The 14,895-nt window shown below is 45.5% G+C and overlaps 1 protein-coding gene across 3 annotated transcripts in view; it reads left to right on the forward strand.

Annotated features, from left to right (window-relative positions):
- Positions 1 to 14,895, forward strand: part of SCAPER (S-phase cyclin A associated protein in the ER) — a 3,109,515-nt gene that overhangs the window by 2,460,406 nt on the left and 634,214 nt on the right. The window lies entirely within an intron of this gene.

Consider the following 14,895-nt stretch of genomic DNA (forward strand, 5'->3'; position numbering starts at 1 on the left):
AAGTTTTAGTTGGAGGTTTTTGGTTAACTATTTCGGTAGCAGTTGGTGTATTGGGTGCACTCAGCCTGCCCTCGAACACGCACTCAACCAGTCCAGGCCACAGAAATGAGATAGGATATTATTGACTTATCCAGTATTGGGGTATCTTTCATAGATTCACATGCCTGAATCATTCCCCGTTGCCAAGGCGGGAGTCCCACGGTAAAATACAAAAGCAGTGCCTAAGTAAGTAATAGTAGTAGGCTAAAAGAAAGCCTGAGGCCTAAAACTTAGTAGCCTATCTACATCATTATATGAAAAGAACTAAAAAATAGTTACAACCAATAAGCTACCAGCACCCTCTAGAACCTTCCCAGCAGAGGCAGTTCTCCTCAGATTTTCACCGCACGTCGTGTGGAAGGGAGTCTCCCTGAGTGCCTACTTAGTTCTTCACTTTTTTCTTCAGAATGTCTGATAAGAAGGCTCTTTTTAGACCTTGCAGGACCTGTGAGAAGAAGAGGGTCCATGTGGACGACCAACATGAAGATTGTATCTACTGCCTACATCCTAAACATGTTGTTAAGGATTGTAGAATTTGCCGGACCTTCCCTGCTAAGACTCTAAGGGACAGGGAGGCAAGGCTGCTTTTATGGTTGAAATCTTCCTCGGCTGAGGAGGATGACAAGGCCTCGACGTCTAGCAAAAGGGCTAGATCGCATGACAGCTTTTCCATTGAGGGAAGAAAACATCACAAGGCTTCTCAAGAAGTTTCTGACCATTCACAGAGGTCACTAAAATTATCCTCTGGGTCAACGCTGTCTTGGCCCCTGAGGTATCTAAAAGACCTTCAGTCTCTAAAACTATGAGTAAAACCCAGGTGAAGTCTCTTACTCTGGTTTCCTCTCATATGGTTTCTGTGACTTCTGCTGCCTCTCTGTCGATGGCTACAGTCTCCACTACGGCCATCTCTTCACCTATTGTGTCTTCCAAGATCTCTACTACGTCTAAAAAGCCTGTTTTGAAAGATTCGTCGACGAAGAGTTCATCTTCTAAGTCTCCGTCGACGTCGAGCTCGTCGACGAAGGTCCCATCGACGTCAAAGGTACTTCTATCTCTAATGTCTGCCTCATCGACGACGACGATCCCACCGACGACGACCGCGTCGACGACGACGATCCCATTGACGATGATTCCATCGACGAAGAGCCCGTCAACGTCAGCCCCATCGACGTCAGTCCCGTCGTCGAAGAGCACGTCGACGACCATCCCGTTGACGACGAAGAGCCCGTCGACGACAAGTTTGTCGAGGGCGATTCCACCACTTTCTCAAACTACGCCTATTTATTATACTCATTTTCAACTAAAGACTTACCATAGACAGGATTACAGCAAGATATCTCCTCTTCTGCCATCTCATATCCTAGAGACTTATGTAGAGGATGAGGACTTTGATGAGGAAGATGATGAGGGACCTTCTGCATAGCTCGGCACCCCTCGGAACTTCACATATAATGCCTAGATGACGATGAGGAAGAGCATTACCAGGAACACTATTACCAGGAAGGCCTCTCTACACAACATCACAGACATCCCAGAAGAGTTTGGGATCATAGAGAGACGGGTCATCTTCCTCCTACACTCATACAAGATCGCCAGGCCATGCTGGCAGATTACCGTCAACGGTTTCCCCCACAACAGGCTGTCCCTGACGTACCACCTTTACCTTCTGAAGTGCCAAACTCACTACCGCAAAAGGAGGTTCCTAATTCGCCGCCTCACACTTCTGGCTCAGTACCACACTCACACCATGATACTTCTTCCTCGGATGAGGAAGAGGTCGAGGAGGGTGAATTGCCTGATAAAGATACTAGTGTGGATCCTTGGGATGATTATATCATACCAATGCCTTCTCCACCTATTCCTCAGCCTTCAGATTCTCCCCCTGAGGATATTGGCAGTTTTCATAACCTGATGCAATGTGCTGCAACCAGATTTCAATTGCCAGTCACAGTAGAACACACGGATTGCTTCTTACATGACTTTAAAGAAGAGTAAAGGAAGGCCACAAGAACGATTCCCATCATTGATTATATTTGGAATGAAGGGATAAAAATTAGGAAGACGCCTGCCTCTATACCGGCTGTCCTCTCTCGCATTGACAAAAAGTACCGTGCTCCTCCAGAAACTCCGTCTTGTCTGATTGGTCATCCCCGACAAGATTCAGTAATATCACAAGCCGCCCAGCAAAGATCCAAAAATCCAGCTACGCCAATATCAACGCCGCCGGATAAGGAAGGACGGAGGTTGGACCTTATAGGTAAAAAGTTCTCCACTATGGCAGCAGCCTCCATTAAAGCAGCGAAGTCTTTGGCCATACTCGGCCGTTATGACCGTCAGATGTGGTCAGATTTGTCAGAATTCATGGACCTCATCCCTGAGGACCGTAAACAAGATGCAAAGAAGATACTTTTGGAGGGAGAACGAGCCGCATCTGAGATCATAGACTGCGCTCTGGACATCGCCAACACCAACTTTAGACAACTCGCTGGTGCTGCAGTACTTAGACCCCAAGGATGGCTTAAAGCAAAATTTTTTTAGGCCAGAAGTACAAACAAAATTTTTAGACATGGCCTATGATGGTGATTCCTTATTCGGAAAACACATAGATGCGGCCCTCCTTGCTATAAAGATGGATACCGATATGGCTAAATCGTTGGCTGCTCTTCAATATAGGCGTGGATCTTTTCGAGGTGCAAGAGGTCGTGGCTTTGCATCAAGAGGAGGGTATCAAAATCAACAAAATAGACAATATCAGACACAGTATAGACAGCCTTACGGGCAATCATCTTACAAACAATCCTCCTCAACTAGTTTCTCTCGCCAGGGCGGTCGAAAGCGATCGAACAATCAGGGTCGCAATGCCAACAGAAAACAATGAGTTACGTAGGACGCCAGTCATCCCTCCCTCCCTCCCCGTGGGCGCAAAAATTTCAGCTTTTGCCCACAAGTGGCAACAGTTCACTTCGGATCGATGGGTTCTCGACCTAGTCATCAACGGTCACACCCTGGAATTCATCAAACGACCACCTACTACCCCACCCAGGGGTCCCCCTCCCCGTCGTCTTCACTTACTGTTCAAAGAAGCCTTAAAAATGCTCTGCAAAAATGCAATAGAGAAGGTTCCATCATCTCAAAAAGGACCGGGTTCTGTTCTCGCTTCTTCCTCATCAAGAAAAAATCAGGAGAGTGGCGCCCGATTCTGGACCTCCGCAAACTCAACAAATTTCTGAAAAAACAGAGTTTCTGGATGGTTACGCTTGCCGAAGTTTTGAGCTGCCTAAACAAAGGGGATTTTATGGCTTCTCTAAATCTGGAGGATGCGTACTTTTGCATCCCTATACATCCCAAACATCTCAAATACCTTCGATTCACAGTGGCTGGCGTCCACTATCAGTTCAAGGTGCTTCCGTTCGGACTGAAATCGGCACCAAGGATCTTCACAAAATGTCTCGCACCCGTGGCAGCGACTCTGAGATCTCAAGGAATACAAGTGTTTCCTTATCTAGACGATTGGTTGCTCAAGGGTCCTTCGGAGCAAGCAACCGAAGATCTCTTTTCAACGCTGGGCCTCACTCTCAACGAAAACCAGTCTTAGCTGCGTCCTTTTCAACTGATTCCTTTTCTGGGAGCAATGCTGGACACCATACGGTGCAAAGCATTCTTGTCAAAGACCGCCAGCTGTGTCTGGAAAAATTGGCGATTTCAATCACAAAAAGAAAGTCAGTTTCTGTCCGGATATTCGCTTCTCCTCTAGGAATGTGCTCATCTGCAATAAACCTTGTCTTGTTGGCACGACTCAGAATGAGACCTCTGCAGGAGGAATTGCATCTGCAATGGCAGCAAGCCGTAGGGTCGTTCGACGACTCCATCAGGGTCACATCGTGCATGATAGACTCTCTGCATTGGTGGTCTCAGACTGCAAACTTGTCTCCGGCTTTCTACCAACTCCTCCAGTATTCGTTCTAACAACAGACACTTCCATGGAGGGATGGGGAGACCATCTCCAAGACTTGCAGATTCAAGGAAGATGGTCCCAAGAATACCGGCAACAACCTATCAACAGATTGGAGCTTCGCGCCATCTTTCTCTCTCTGCAAGTATTTATCCCGAGGATTGCGGGCTCCTCAGTGCTGGTCCGTACCGACAATACGACCAGCATGTATTACATCAACAAACAAGGGGGAACGAGTTCACTGTCTCTTTCGCAGGAGGCTCAGGAACTGTGGGAGTGGGTTACAGCCCACAACATAACCCTAAGAGCAGAGCACGTCAAGGGGCTTCAAAACACTTTGGCCGAAACCCTGAGCAGGTCTCTCTTGGGCTGTCACGAATGGGAATTGGAGCAGAAGCAGGTGAACAGAATCTTCCAAGTTTGGGGCAATCCAGCACTGGATTTGTTTGCGACAAGAGAGAACAGGAAATGCCAATATTACGCCAGCAGGTTCCCTCAACAGGGATCAAGAGGGAATGCCCTGTCCATGAGGTGGTCAGGGCTTTGTGCGTACGCTTTTCCCCCAATACCTTTGATTCCGAAAGTGCTCCGCAAAATGAAGATGGAGGGTTGCCGTCTCATCCTGATTGCACCCCGTTGGCCAAGCCAAAATTTTTTCCAGGAACTGCTTCTACTATCTCAGGACAATCCTCTCCGTCTAGTACCAACACTCACAATGTTGTCAAGGGAGAGGGGTCAAATACTTCATCCAGATCCACAGTCGCTGCACTTGCACGCATGGCTCCTGATTTCTTAGAATTCAAAGATCTGAACATCTCTCGGGACTGTTGTGAAATTCTGGACAAACTCGTGCCCAGAGTACAGTCAAAACTTATCGCTCAAAGTGGAAGCTATTTTTGTCATTGGTGTGATGTGAATGATGTCCACCCTATCCAAGCTCCTGTGGAACAAATTCTTCCTTATTTATTATCCCTGGCCAAAGCTGGGCTTGTGTTTTCATCAATTAAGGTTCAACTTGCTGCGCTTTCCAGATTCAGGAAGAGTTCTAATAAACCTTCGCTCTGTTCCTCTTCGCTAGTCAAACCATTTATGAAAGTACTCTTTCGAGTTTTCCCTCCGATACGTGCACCTCCTCCAGAGTGGGAGTTAAACACAGTGTTGGCTCCATTAATGAGAAGACCTTTTGAACCTATCCACAAAGCTGAGCTCAAGTTCATCACATGGAAGGTTGCTATTTTGCTCGCTCTTACATCGGCTCGAAGGGTTAGTGAAATCCAAGCTTTCACTATCTCAGAACCCTTTTTGCATTTCTCTAGGGATTACGCAACTCTCCGGACAAATCCCAAATTCATCCCTAAAGTACCGTCTCAATTTCACTTTAATGAACCCGTAAAGCTTAAAGTTTTCTTCCCGGATCCAGCCACACCAGCGGAGAGAGCATTACACTCACTCGATGTTAAACGATGTTTAAAGTTCTATTTACAGAAAACTAAGGACATCAGGCGATTCAATCAATTGTACGTAGCCTATGGTCAAGCCACACTTGGGACTGCTGTAACTAAGGCAAAAATAGCCAGATGCCTGGCTTCTACAATTCATTTATGTCATGACAAAGCCAACAAACCTTTACAAAGAAAGGTCAACTACAGTTATCCAATATTGGTATCTTTCATAGATTCACATGCTCCCACCCTCCTCCCCGGCGAGACAGTTCTTTGGTTGGGATCCATGTTTCCCAATTGTGCTAAGAAAATCTGAGGAGAACTGCCTCTGCTGGGAAGGTTCTAGAGGGTGCTGGTAGCTGATTGGTTGGAACTATTTTTTAGTTCTTTTCGTATAATGATGTAGATAGGCTACTAAGTTGTAGGCCTCTGGCTTTCTTTTAGCCTACTACTATTACTTAAGCACTGCTTTTGTATTTTACCGTGGGATTCCCGCCTCGGCGACGGGAAATGATTCAGGCATGTGAATCTATGAAAGATACCAATACTGGATAACTGTAGTTACAGGTAAGTAACTTCTTTTCTTCTGGATGAATTGATGCTAAATGTGAAATTGTGTACAATTACATCTTTTCTTGTGATTATTAAATTTAGCCAGTATATTATGGCCTATTGCATGTATTTATGTGGGTGTTGATTAAGGTTCTAATTTGCATATGTGAATACACATTAGATTTCTAATGGGTAACTAGCACCTTATGTAGTAGGTGAACTGAGCCTGTATAGCACCTCAATTTGACTAAAACTAGCCCTATCAATATTCTCACAGATTTTTTGATTGTACAAACGTACTAATATTTGAGCTACAGTAATTTCCCGCTTTGGGACCACTACTACCTCATTTGTCTTTATCCTACAATAATATTACCTCATCCATGACATATTGTAGCAATTCACAGCAACAAACTCGCCATTCTTTATTTAATACGGACTCATTCTTCTTGACATATTGTGGGCATTCTTGAGTATGTTGGCTTATCCATCAATAATTGTTGTCTATGATTGACTTAATGTAGACTTTATTGGCACCATTCTAGCTTTCCCAGACATTACAGTGACCATCTATGGTGCATTGTGGTAATTCTTGGCAAAATTCTGAATTTCTGATAGAGACTTCTAACAGCAGATTCCTCACCTTAGAATATTCTCCAAGTATTAGAGTGGATCCGTAAAACTTTGATCAGTTCGAGTGCATGCTTCAAGGTGGCATCAGTCGGCTACGCGTTGGTGTCGTCCATGTCATAAGTGACATGGCAGTGCCCATATACGTGCCACCCCGTTGAGCTGAAATCAGTTCTGTCGTTCTGTGCCAACAGTGTGGATCTGGATAGCTACCCAGGTCATTTTTTGATCATTTGTTTACGACCTTTTTGTCGATTATTTTTTAGCTGTTGCTCCCAGTGTGCTAGGGACATTCCCTCTACGAAACCTATAGGGTTAAACTTTGTGTAGAATGTCACATGCATCTGTTTTTGATCCCCAATTGGTATGTCTCTGGTACATGGGGTCGGGTCACGGCTCCAAGGCCTGCACTGAGTGCGAGTCGATGCACCACAAGGTGATTCGCGAGCGGGTGATGAAGCTACTGGAGGTGTGGCAGAAGAAGGCTCTGTGACGTTCTCAGGACCATTCTCGGAGCTGTTCCTGCTGGATGTTGCCTTTGTGCTCTAAGATATCTTCCTCCAAGTCCGGTAAGTCCAAGGAAAAGAAGCTGAAGTGGTCTTTGACTTCTGTGTCCAAAAGCCGTGTGGCTAGGCACTGCTCCCACACTCCACCTGTGGAACTATCGTCAAAGCCCTCTCTGCACTACCCTGAGGTCAATTGAGCCGAGCCTTCCAAGTTTAAAGAATGTTATGATGCCATGCACACAATCTTCAAGCCACTGACTACTTGGGGTGCACCTTCGGCCTCATGGAACTATAAGAAGCCTATGCTGGGTTACTGTCGGCGTGTCCATCCGCATCACTAGCCATGCCGTCTGGATTTGCACCCATATCTACACTAGCGATGACACGGTGCAAACTTCCACTATGACTCTCTCCCCTCCAGTGCAGGCCCAAGCGCTGCTTGACGACGAGCCTGTCTTCATCCCTGACTCCAGCCTACACTGTTCAATGTAATTTTCAGCGCTGTCCAATCCCTACCAACCCCTGAACTTCCCTCCACTAGATATTCCCTTCCTCCCTAAAGGGGTAGAAGAGGAGGATTAGTTTGATCCCATGGAGTGGGACCCTTATCCAACTGAAAACTGGTATAAGGAGCTGGATGATACCAGTGGTTTGGACACTTCCCCAGACTCTGGCATGCTTTCTACTCTGGACCCGATATCATAGATGGCATATCCATCACCATCTTGATGCACAGGCCAGCAGAGGTCCTTGACCTACAGCTGTGGTCAAGGTCAAAACCAGCATCTTATCTGAGGTGCTTCCCCCAGGAGCAGGTTTGGCTGAGCCCATGCTTCCTTTCAATAAAGCCCTAACAGACGTCTTCTGGGAGCTTGTGCCAAACCTTGCACAGGGGCTCCTGTCAACCGCATGTTTGCCCAACGTCCTTGTCCTGCCCCAGGACACCCAGCCTTTCTGTCCCAGCACCCCTCCCCATAGATCCTGATTGTTCAGGCCTCAAGAGCTAAGGTCAGTAAAAACACGTTGTCTTCAACCCCACTGGACAGGGAATGCATTTTCATTTCACTGTGCTCCCCTTCGGCCTCTCCAGTTCCCCCAGGGTGTTCATGAAAATGATGGTGGTGACTGCAGCTCATGTTTAGATGGAAAGGGGCTTCTGTCTACCTCTACCTCAATGACTGGCTGTTGAAGGCGAGTTCACCCCAAGCAGTTGTCACCCACCTCCAGACTACGTCAAACCTTTTACACTCACTAGGGTTCACTATCAACATGCCGGGGTCACACCTGACTCTTTTGCAGATACTCCCATTTCATCTGAGCCATTCTCGATACAGTGCAGTTCTGCTTCTAACCTCTGGAGTGGAGTGTCCAGGATATTTGGGCTATGATCCTGATGTTTCAGCCTCAATCCTAAATTTCGATAAGATTGACTCGGAGGCTGCTCTGTTGGCCTCCTGCATCCTGCTGGTAAACCATGCCAAATTAAATATGTGGGCTCTGCAGTGGGATCTGAAGTCTCAGTGGGCTCAGCACCAGTTGAACCTTTGCGACCTGTTCAAGATTTCAAAGGGGACTACAAAAGATCTGCAGAGGTGGCTGGTGAACCTTGATTTGGGTCAGTGGCAGACCTCTCTCTTTTCCCCACCCAGAGCTGACTGTAGTGACACTTCAGAGTTGGGGTGACCATCGACGAGAGATGGAGATCAGAGGACTCTGGTCTCAGGCGGAATCTCTCCTTCATATCAAACTTCTGAAGTGAAAACTTTCCACTTGGTATTAAAGGCTTTCCTTCCATCTATCAAAGAAAGGCTGGTTCATGTGTTTACGGACAACACCACTGCCAGTGGTATTACACCAAACCAGGCAGGATGGGGTTGTGGGCCCTGTACCAGGAGGCTCTGTTTTTCTGGACTTGGCTGGCGCACCAGAACATTTTCATAGTGGTGCAGCACCTGGCAGGCTCCTTGAACGCCACTGCAGACAAACTCTGCCATCAATGCCTTACGGATCATGAACGGTGACTACACCTGGAAGTGGCGCAAAGTCTTTTCCATGAATGGGAGAACTTTGGCTCGATCTGTTTGCCGCCGATAGCGCACAATATCAGTACTTCTGCACTTTGGAGTTTCTAAAGCGGCTTTCACTTGGAAATGAATTCCATTTAGATTGGAACTCTGCACTCCTGTGTGCCTTTCTGCCTTTATTGTTTTAAATTGTTTTTAAACACAATTTTATTAATTTTGGTTTAATACAGCACATCAAAATATTGCATTATTTTGCTTGGTGGTAAACATTAGATCATTTTATGATTAGCATATTAACAAAGTGATCATTTCTTTTGAGGACTTGTCATTCTGTGTCGTTCGATAACCATTATCTTGTATGCACAAATTGGATTCGTCCGTATACATAGTTATGTGTTTATACATCTTTTAATGCTCCACTATTAAGGAAACTGAACAAAAAGTAGCAAAGCCAAACGTCCCATTTGCCCTCCCCCACCCACCTCCCTGGCTCACCGATGTGGTTTATGCTCTGGATAAGGGTTATACAGTCAATACATTGGATTGCCGTGTTTAAGCTATTATGTTTTCAAAAATGTTCCTATGGTGTGACGCAGTATGTAGTGTAGGTCTGTATGGGTTTAGTTATCTACAGCTCGGCTGAGGAGGGGTGGTGTCATATTCTAGGGACTGGTGGGATCAAAAGGATCAATGGCATTTAGTGTTTCTAGCATCTGATCCCATTCCATAGATATGGGTGTTTTACGCAACTCTCGGAGTTCCTCCCTTCTGATAACAGCACTCTCTGCCTCACCCCAACAGATCATCTCTTTGTGCCAGGTGAAGAGCTTAGGGGGAAAGACTGATTTCCACCTCATGGTGATGGCACTATTCGCTATGAGGATAGCCATATCTGCGAATCGATACTGTACTTTCTGTGTTTTTTGGGTGACGTCATGGTCCTAATAAACAGCTTTTCGCTATACCCCAGTCAGAGGTGCCCGTTGTTTCCTTTACCAAGTGTCCTTTTATGAACCGAAACCCCTTTAAGCATGACCAGGCCCAAGTCATTCTTGTGGCTCCGGACTTGGCACGAAGAGTCTGGTATCCCGAGGTCTTGCACATGGCCATCGATCCTCTAATCAGACTGCCTCTTCAAGACGATCTTCGGTCGCAGCAGCAGGGGACGGTCCTCCACCCGAACATGTCCAGCCTCCCCATCCTTGCGTGGAAATTGAGAAGCTACAGTTGACAGCTTTTAACCTTCTTCCCTAAGTCAGTAACATTATCTTGGCAGCCAGGCGTCCCTCCACCAAAATGGTATACATCTGCAGATGGAACACGTTTGTGGCATGTTGCGCAGCAAAGGCTGTGGAGCCCCTTTGTGCACCCCTTTCAGAGGTTCTCCTCTTCATTCTTTCTTTGGCCCAGCAGGGCTCTGGGCCCTCTAAAAGGCTATCTTTCAGCCTTTCTTCGGCTTCCTGACCATCCTTCTCTTTTCAAGTCCCCTATTGTACATCGCTTCCTTAAGGGCAGTACTCACTTGTATCCTCCAATTCTTTTCGTAATGCCTCAGTGGGACTTGAACTTGGGTCTGACCTTTCTTCTGTGCGCTCCCTTCGAGCCACTACATAACTGTCCTCTCAGACTTCTGACACTTAAACCTGCCTTTCTGGTCGCCATCACCTCTGCTCGCAAGGTGAGTGAGCTGCAGGCTCTTTCTTCAAAACCTCCTTTCCCGGCTGTTCATCCCGCAAAGTTGTCATTCGCACTGGGCCTTCTTTCCTTCCCAAAATGGTTACCTCTTTCCACATAGGACAGACCATCACTTTGCCCACCTTCTTCCCGCCCTGCATCCTTCTAAAAAGGAGGAGAGGCTCCACCGTCTGGATCCAAAACGTGCTCTTTCCTTCTGTCTGGACCGCACAAAACAATTCCAGGTGGATGACCTGCTCTTTGTTGGCTATGTGTGCGCCAAGAAAGCTCAGGCCGTGCAGAAACAAACCATCTCTCGATGGGTCGTTCTTTGCATCAAGATCTGTTACTCCTTAGCGAAAAAGGAACCTCCAGTGGGGTTGCATGCCCATTCCACCAGGGAGATGGCAGCAACTATTGCTTTGGAACTTAGAGTCCCCCTTCTTGACATCTGCCAGGCAACTATGTGGGCTTTATTGCACACGTTTACCAAACACTACTGCCTGGACAGCCAAGTCTGGAGAGTCAGCTTCTTTGGCCGTTCAGTTCTCCAGGACGTTCTGGTGTGAACTTGGTTTGCAGACCCACCTCCAGGGTTGATATTGCTGGGGTATCTATTCTAAGGTGAGGAATCCATAGCTAATTGTCTCTTTCAGATGAACAAGTTACTTACCTTCAGTAACGATATATCTCTAAGAGACATAAATCAGTTATGGATTCCTCACCGCCCCACCCATCCTCCCTGTTCTGCGAACTGACTTCTAGGGTAAGGGACTTCCCTGCAGGGCCCTAGTTTTCGTGCACCAGTGGTCAGTGTCTTGCATGGCTCTGCGCTTCTGTCCTGGAATGTTGTGTAAAGAACTGATGTCAGCATGCTGGGGCGGCGTCTAAGTAGATACCTCAAGTCGACCAATACCACCTGCAGACACGCAGGGGTACTGCTGAAGAAAAATTATCTGGATTCAGTCTGACACCTGGGGGTAATTCTAAGGTGAGGAATCCATAACTAATCTATGTCTCCTACAGATATATTGTTACCAAAGGTAAGTAACTTGTTCGTTTATACCAGCAGACTCAACAATATGTCCATTGTTGCCATGTTTGGCAACAAATTAAAAGCTCTACTGTGTCACGACCACCTCGGACACATCTTTATATTCAAATCATCCATGTTGCTGCATTTATCTTGATCATTGAGGTCCTCCTATTTCTGATAATGCTTTCAAATATATATATTTGGATTCTTGCACTACATTCCTCTAGGTCCGGCCACAGCCCTCTGCTGATGATCTCGCTGTTGTAAAGGACTTGGATGTCTTTGTCGGAACTTATGCCTGTGGCTCTTTCCATTCAGACCGGTTCACTCATCTTTATGGGGTTTGAGCGTGCTCTTAATAATCTACCAAGATCATCTCAGGGTTTCCGGACACTGTACCAAATACTGTTTTGCATAAGGATGTATGTTCCAAACCTTGATGGTCTAGACTTTGTGGCGGCTGCGCAACATTTGACGTAGATAACCACTGTGCTGTCTTACTGGATCTACAAAAGTGTTGTGACGCTCCGGCTGAAACCCATTTGCCGTTGACTCCGCCATCGGATGCTGCTGTTCTGATGCCTGTTTCTGGCTGGCTTCCTAAAGTTGGAGATCTAGTTTGTAAAAAGGTGGCGATCAAGAAAGAATTTGGTCCATCCTACCGTGCTCCTGTTCCAGTGCTTAGTCTTCAGGGTACCCAAACTTTGATTTTACCTCCACTACTGGGATACAAAGACCATTGCTTTAAATTCCATTGAACATGTCAAGTTACGCCATTTGACCAATACTGAATAGTATGCCTCGGGGTCTCCCAGGACAGGACATTTCTTTACAGCCTGTGATCTCTGTTGCTTCTGATTTTCCCCAGCTGCCGGAGAGGGATGTCGAGTCTTCAGTTGACCTGGTGCCTGTTTTATCTTCTTTACACTCCACAATGAAAATTGTATATTCTGGTCCAGCCCTTGAGGACCCTTGGGGAGTACAAGCCTTGGGTCTACATCCAGAATCCCAGCCTCTGTTATTCCAGCTGAGTTCTTCTGGTTACTAAATTGACCAAGAGAACTTTTCTTCAGACAGTTCTTTTTTGTCCTCAGTTTTATCCCCACCACCAGCGCAGATTTGTGTTTTCATCTCCTGGTTAAAACGCACTTATCTGGTTCCACTTTGGACATATGTCTGGATTGTTTTGTCCATGTTATTTCTGTTTGTGGATTGGATTCATGACTGTTTTCTTCCTTTTATTTGATGACCACTACCTTCCAGAATGTTCTGCTGCATAACTGGTTGACAGAGGTTTGCCCCCCCCGCACCCCTATTCCTCCTCGCATAAAGGTTCCAGTCACTGATGGAATAGTATGGGATAAGGTGCCATTCGATGTACTCAGTCCTATGGAAACCTACAGATACCATATGTATTCCGTGTTTCCATGGGTGATGTGATAATACCTGGGTCTATGAAACTGAAGATATATATTTAAATTCTACTTAACTATGCCTATTTGTTCTGTCAGCAACATTATGAACACCATTTTTAGCATAGAGCTAATGGACAGCATCCCCAATTCAATTATACTCAATGGGAACATTGCCCAACTCCATTTCAGGGTAGTTCCAGTACACAAAAGATGAAATACACTTATTTCACCGGCTATAACCTCTTGGACCCAGTATCATACTTTAAAAAATTGGTTCCCATTCTTTAGAAAAAATATATGCTCACGTAGATCAAATTGATATATGCATCCCTTTTTATTGATAACCTAACCCTGACAGGATATGATTACTGGAAGGACAGTAATGACTTGAAATCAGTATAGGTCACTAAGTCTTGGCAAGTCCAAGGTACAGAATCTCTATTCTGTGCATGTCTCATACCTATGCAAACCATCAACTACTTGTCTGGGGTTGGCTAAGATTAAGGAATTGAATACTCCTACTGTTCCATCTTTAGCCCTTTTTGATAGTTTGCAGTCTTATACAAATTATACCGAAAACCAACTACATAGTTTAATAAGAAATGGTACTTTTAATTCTTCTGTGATTGCTCCAACTGGGTGGGCCATCAGACACAAATGTTTATCATTCTTCTTTTGTGAACGCTACCTCTGGGTTCAAATTAAATAGACCTGATCCACTTTAGCCACAAATACCACATTCCAACACTGTTACTACTTATTCCGGAGGTAAATAAGGTCAACAATGGTTAGAACATTGCACATTGGCTGCCGTGAAACATCTTTCTCTCCTATCGGATGACCTAAACCTATCTGATTACCTCTTGGGTCCAAAAGCCCCTAGTTTGAAATGATTTGTTTGTGCTGCGTATAATGAATTTTAGAAATTGGCGCAAATGGAGGCTGCTGTACGCTTAAGCCAAATTGATCAGGATAATTTAGATAAAGTGCTTGCTGTTGTCGACAACAGTATTAATAAATTATCATCTCGTGTTCATACTTTAAATAATAATGTGTAATCTGTAATTGAGAATGTAGAAAATTAAGTGTCTACCTTGTATCATGGCCAGAATCAACTTAGATCAGCAATTTGGCTGAACACTGCAAACACTTAAGAATGGGCACATTTTCTGGCATTGCCTAAATTGTAGCGCTTTGTTTTTACCATTTACTCCGACACGCAACAGCAATTAATGGCTATGAAAGACGCTAGTTACACTGTGTTACATATAGAGAACATTGAACAACTTCCCTTCACTGTAGCGGAAACTCTTTGGCGGTATGGTTAATACATGGGGTTATCTTGTTGTTCATCTCGATGTTTCAGTTCACTGTCTGCATTAAACACTTCCCAGTTAGAAGATATGAACCCCTTGGGAGCAGTTACATACATAAGTTATGGTCTCTGCCCTTTACATATCATTGTCAACCAGCTGAGAAAGAACTTTTTCTAACAGGGGAGGGGTGCAATGTTACTGCCATCAGTCCCTTGTGTGTCAACATGTAAAAATTCATGGTACCGGTAAGGTTTCTGCCCCCAGTCTGGCTCGTTTTTAAAAGGAACTCCTGTTCCCACCCTCACATTT

The sequence above is a fragment of the Triturus cristatus genome, chromosome 3_1 (assembly GCF_964204655.1).
Source record: "Triturus cristatus chromosome 3_1, aTriCri1.1, whole genome shotgun sequence".
Taxonomy (NCBI): domain Eukaryota; kingdom Metazoa; phylum Chordata; class Amphibia; order Caudata; family Salamandridae; genus Triturus; species Triturus cristatus.